General features: G+C 31.5%; 1 long non-coding RNA gene across 1 annotated transcript; it reads right to left on the bottom strand.

Annotated features, from left to right (window-relative positions):
• Window positions 1-175: 175 nt before the first annotated feature.
• Window positions 176-1,060, bottom strand: LOC114578397. Its single transcript, XR_003699434.1, has 2 exons — window positions 864-1,060; window positions 176-469 (listed from the first exon to the last, which is right to left on the bottom strand). It is a non-coding gene; the product is annotated as an uncharacterized LOC114578397 (long non-coding RNA).
• Window positions 1,061-6,342: the final 5,282 nt, after the last annotated feature.

Below are 6,342 nucleotides of genomic sequence, written 5' to 3'. Positions count from 1 at the left end.
TATATATATATATATATATATTATCATTAATAAAAAAATTATGTCAATAAATTAAAAATTAATGTAACAAACATTAATGTGTATATACTAACAATAATTTGATTGTATTAAAGAGCTTATAAAAAAGAAGGGATTTTTACATATATATACCACTTTATAACATGTATATTACATATTTAACACCTAAAACTTAAATATTTCATATATACCACTTAAACACAATTTTTACCTCAGAAATGTCACTCCGTTAACAGCGAGTATCACTCCGTTTTATCCATGTTCCCGCCTTGATTTTTCGCGGTAGAACTCGTTTCAGCAAATCCCTCGGTATTCTCTTCCTCCGTATTTGCTCTTCCACCGTAGCTGTTCCTCCATACGATTTCTTCCATCCGTATTTACCTAGGTGAATTTTCTCTGGATTTTTATTCCCGTAGTTCTGATTTCCACCGTAGCTGTTCCTCACGTTTTTCTTCCATCCATAAAAAACATAACTTCCTCATAATTTGTAAGAACTCTTCCTCAAAGAAACAAATTTTAAGAGATTGAGAAGAAAAACGTAAGAGATGCAGACAGAGGTTGCGGTTGGAATCTCTCACAATCTGAAGAAATCTTGAATGAAAACAAGAAAAGCTAAAACCGATTAACAAAATTTAATTAAATCAAATTTAAAAGCAAAATATGGCATAAATCAGAACTACACAAAAAAAAAAAAAAAAGATTGTTCGACCATTAAAAAAATAACAGAGCTTCATATGTTAATCTAAACACCGAAGAAGCATTACTGGCGTCTGTAAATGAAGAAAAGCAATAACAACGATAATACAATAACAAGTAAATGAAGAAAAGGGAGGAGCAGATCTTACCTTCCGGTGGCAAAAAGCAAAGAATGAAAGAATGAGAGGAGTTCGGTGGGAAGAGCCGAAGGAGCACGCAGGTTAGGGCTTTTAGAAACGGAGTGATACTCGCTGTTAACGGAGTGGCATTTCTGAGGTAAAAATTGTATTTGAGTGGTATATATGAAATATTTAAGTTTTAGGTGTTAAATATGTAATATACATGTTATAAAGTGGTATGTATGTAAAAATCCCTTGTATTTAATGCATTTCGTTTTTTAATTTCACTTTAATGTTAAAGTTGTCACTTGCATTTAAGAAAGAAAGTTAGAGTTCTTAGTTGCATTTAAGAAAAAAAAATTGTAATAATTTAAGTACATTTTTTTTGCAAATGGAACTTTTCATTTGTTTAACCCTCCCCCATTTCCTATTGGCATATCACAATTATCAAACATGCAAACTTTAATTACACTCAATCTTCAAATAACAAATTTAGTAAGAAATAGAAAATTTTCTTTTAAGCAAATATCTATATTATTATATCATATGATATATCCATCTTAACTGACATTATTACTAAATAAGATTTTAGCAAAAAAAAAAATTTCAACAACTACAGCATTTTAAAACACTATTAAATTAATTGCAGTGCTTTTTTAATTGTTGAAAATTCGTTGTATTTGTATTAATTGAAAAAAATTTAGCAGCGGTTAATATATGACGGTTAATATATGACAGAAAATTTCTATATTCGTATAGACTATTTTAATAAGAATACAAATTCTATGTGAAAGATGATCAGTTATAGATTATAAGCTGAGCTGATCATATGATCAAATACATATATTAAGTCCATGCAAAATATAGAAAAATTCGTAAAAATTTGGTGTTTGAGAAGGCCTTTAGTCTAGAAATTAAGAAGTTTATTGCTTGAGCCTAAGTGATTTAGTAAATCTATTGAATGGAATCATGTGACATGAATGAGCCTCAGAAGATTTCATTATATCTAAATAGGATTTAATGCACTGCCTATTATCCATGCATTCGTCATGGTTAAAGAAAATAATTAATACAAATTAAATAAGCTTGTATTTATATTTGCCATGTGGCTGCAGATCACTTGTCTCTTTGTTTTACTTTTTCTGTAAATAAGTCTCTGTACTGATCGCTCATATACATGACAAATATATTTCTTTTATGTTCTCTGTCGCCCTCACCGTCCTCTTCTTTCTCCTGTTCTTTTGGTTCTTGCTACTCTTTAAAAACCAATACAGGTTTTGATTATTTTCTCCTCTCCTCTGATCAATTCTATATATGCTCGCGCGCCTCTCTCTCTCTCTCTCCCACAAATCCAAGGTAAGCCCAGCCAGAGTACTCCTCCAGCTCCAAATCTCCCGTCGCCAGTGCTAGCTGCATGCACCGGCGACCCCAAGAACAGTACTGAAGGTAAACAAGAACTCTGTAATCTCTTTTTGATATAGTTTCAACTGGTGAAGTAGAATCTTTCTCATTGTACTTATTAATGTTAAAGTATTTCAAATGAGAAGGTTTTGAGAATATAAATTTTTTGTTTGAAGTAAAAGAAATAGAGAGTAAAATTTTGAGTGTTATCTATTATAATTTTTTATTATTAATCTTTCTCATTGTACTTATATATTAAAGGTTGATTTCATTATAAGTATATGCTCTATCTTAGACTTTAAAAAAAATCATGATTAATTTAATCTTCGATCTAATGAATATTATATTGATGCCAAGTTATCAATTGATTAGTAACCAATCCATGTATTACACATTAACAAAATTCTTAATTATCATCAAACAAACTTCTAATTAGTATTTCTGAATAATAATAAAGGTTGATTTCTATGCTTTTTGATTATATATGAATCATATGTACATATACAAATATTACATATAATATTCATAAACATTTAATATCTTTTATGTTTCTAATGTTTCTTAAAGTCAATTTGGATTTATGCCGGGTAGGTAAGCTATACATTTATTAAGAGATTCGATGGAGAAGTATAAAGAGAGTAAGGATGATCTACATATAAATATATAATAGATGTGAATGTCAAAGTTGAATAAATATTAAAATATAGGGGAGAAATTTCTCATCAGAGTTGTACGAGAATTGCGTTAAGGCAACAAAGTGTGAAACTAGAAAGTGCTTGCATAGATCCATAAAATATATAGAACCAAGAGAATTATGAAAGAACCTCGATTATAACATGCCAAAAAAAGTTATAATAGTACTATATACTCTTTATTCAATTGAATCATATGCTTATAAAGTGTACATATATATAGACAATAAAATAGAGTAATAAAGAAAAATATAATGAATAAATATTCTTAATAATTCTAATATATTTTGTAATAAATTTTAACTAACATTTATATGTCAATGAATCATTCAAATATCATTAAAAAAAATTCATCAAACTAAAAATGAAAAAAAAAAATTCACTAACAAAAAAAATATATATAATTATTTTCTTTAACCATGAATGCATGGATAATAGGCAATGGATTAAATCCTATTTAGATATAATGAAATCTTTTGAGGCTCATTCATGTCACATGACTCCATTCAATAGATCTACTAAATCACTTAGGCTCAAGCAAAAAAAACTTTTTAATTTCTAGCCTAAAGGCCTTCTCAAACACCAAACTTTTACGAATTTTTCTATATTTTGCATGGACTTAATATATGTATTTGATCATATGAGCTCACCTTATAATCTATAACTGGTCTTGTGCCTCTCTTATATGTGTATTGTATTTGATCCACCTAATGAAATTTCACGTAGAATTTTTATCCTTTATTAAAATAGTCTATATAAATGTAGAAATTTTCTGTCATATATTAACCGCTGCTAAAATTTATTCAGTTAATACAAATATAATGGATTTTCAACAATTAAAAAATCATTGCAATTAATTTAATAGAATTTTAGAATGTTGTAGTAGTTAAAAAAAAGTGTTGCTAAAATCTTATTTAGTAATAATGTTGAAGATTGAGTGTAATTAATGTTTGCATGTTTGATAATTGTGTTTTCATTGCACGTCTTTCCTTTCTATGCACCTTATAGTGATATGCCAATAAGAAATGGGGAGAGTTTAACGGATGAAAAGTTACTTTCACAAAAATATACTTAAATTATTACCATTTTTTTTTCTTAAATGCAACTAACAACTCGATCTAACTTTCTTTCCTAAATGCAATTGACAACTTTAACTTTAAAGTGAAATTAAAAAACGTAGTGCATTAAATACAATTATGAGTATTTGGAAGAATATAACATTTCATAAAGTAAGTGGTTTTGAATATAAACATCATGCAAATTTGACTGGAACGACCTTTCAAAAATAGCATTGTAAGCCGATTCTAACTTTACAATAATGAACTGAATGAAGTGTGTAGTTTGTCGAGGAAATTCTCCAAGTACAACTGGGAGACTGATTGTCCCTTCAACTCATACAGGTCGATTATCAAATTCATACAATGGACCTGTAACAGGTTGAAGCTTTTCTCTTGAGAGAACCATATTGAGAAAAGTGGAGTATAACAGGACATCTACGTAGCTTCCATTGTCCACAAGAATTCTTTTGACATTATTACACGGGTCACCTATCCCCGCATTTATTAGAAGCATATCTTAATGAGGGGTTTTTACTCGCACCAAATCAGAGTCATCAAAAGTGATAGAGTGATCCACATGAACTTTCTTTGGTGTTGAATTTTCTTATACACCTAGAAAAACTTGATTAGAGATAGTAAGGGACCTCCTACGATGGTCTCAATTTCACCAACTATTATTTGATTATTTACTGGTTGTCTCTGTTATTTATTTTGCCCTCTAGCGGGACGAGCTTTCTCTCGGGTATGTTGATCTCGAATAAACTGTCGAATATAGCCTTGATGGATAAGTATTTCAATCTCATCCTTGAGTTACTTACAGGCTTCGGTAGTGTGATCACGACTACGATGAAAATGACAGTATTGATCTTGATTTTCTGTGTTTAGCTTCAAAGGATTCAACCATTTTACTGTATCTTGATTTCGAACAACCATCAATACATTTGCTCGAGATGTGTTGAATGGGGTATACTCCTTCTCCTGTCAAGGTTATCGTCGTGGCAATGGAGGCCTAGGATGCAGATTATTCTTCCCTTATTTCTTTTTTTTATTATCTATCCCAGGTGCACCCTTGCATTTTTCATTGGTTTGCTCAAATTATTTTTATTTGAGCATTTATGACTTCATTTGCAGAGATTTGCGCCTCCAGACGATGATCAAGTTGGTATATGAATGAACTATGTCCAGCATGAGTGTTGAATAGAAAGGGCCAGGACGAAAGCCTACAAGAAAGACCACTCTCAATAATTCAAGATCTACTCCTGAAATTTATTGAGTCTCAATGAAAAATCGTTGAAAATACTCCTTCAATGATTCTTCTTCATTTTGACGGATCCCGAGAGGTGAGAATAATCCTTAATAATTCTTCGATTGGTTACGAACTGTTCGATAAATACCTTGGCCAATTTTACGAATGTAGGGATTGTTTTGATTTGAAGCAAATAGAACCACATTCGGGCTTGTCCTTTAAGGGTAGCAGGAAAAACCTGTCAGAGGAGTGCGTCCAGGCTTGTTGGATATGCATGATGATTCTATAATGATTGATATGCTTATATGGGTCGGATGTCCCATCATAGAACTCGATGCTCGGTAGTTTGAATCCAACTGGAATGGGTGCTGAAGAATGACTTCAGTTAGAAGTGATGACTCCTGAAAGTTCCACTGTCAAAGAGTTTGCATCACACCTCCTCCAGGAAACTCTTCCCATACTAATATTCTCAGTTCATGACTTAGGGCGTTGTGAGGGAGCTCAACAATGTGCAGTTGGGCTAAGTCTTTTTGGAGATCTGGAGGAATGCGAGGTTACCGATTTGTGGGCAAAGGATTGGTAGAACTTGTTGTATCGGCAAGTTCGTTATCTTTTTGTGATTGCGAATGTCTTCTTGACAGAGGAAGAGGAATATCTGCTTAAAGATGTTCGAGTTGAATATCTTTGGCCGATGGTGGAGCTTAGGGGTGTAAACGAGTCGAGTCAAGTCGAGTATACGCTTTATCGAGCTCGGCTCGTTTAACCCTTAATTAGCTCGAGCTCGAGTTCGAACTCGTTTAGTGGGCTCGAGATCGACTCGTTTAAGAAATATCAAGCTTGAGCTCGACTCGAAAGCTCAAGCTCATTTGGAAAGCTCGAGCTCGAGATCAAGCTCTTTTGAAAAGCTCGAACTCAACTTATTTAATTAGCTTGATGGTTTACTTGTAGTCTAGTATACAAAAAAAAAAAATTATACTTTTTTCCTAACACTTAATTAAAATTTATTTTTAATTATGAAAAATAACTTAAGTAGTCATAAAATGTATACAAATTTACCTTTTAATTTCTTTTAAAAAAAGTAAGTTGTGGAAATCAATATAATTTGGGCGCAA

The sequence above is a fragment of the Dendrobium catenatum genome, unplaced genomic scaffold, assembly GCF_001605985.2.
Source record: "Dendrobium catenatum unplaced genomic scaffold, ASM160598v2 fragScaff_scaffold_156, whole genome shotgun sequence".
Taxonomy (NCBI): domain Eukaryota; kingdom Viridiplantae; phylum Streptophyta; class Magnoliopsida; order Asparagales; family Orchidaceae; genus Dendrobium; species Dendrobium catenatum.
This window is presented reverse-complemented; position numbering and strand designations above follow the sequence as displayed.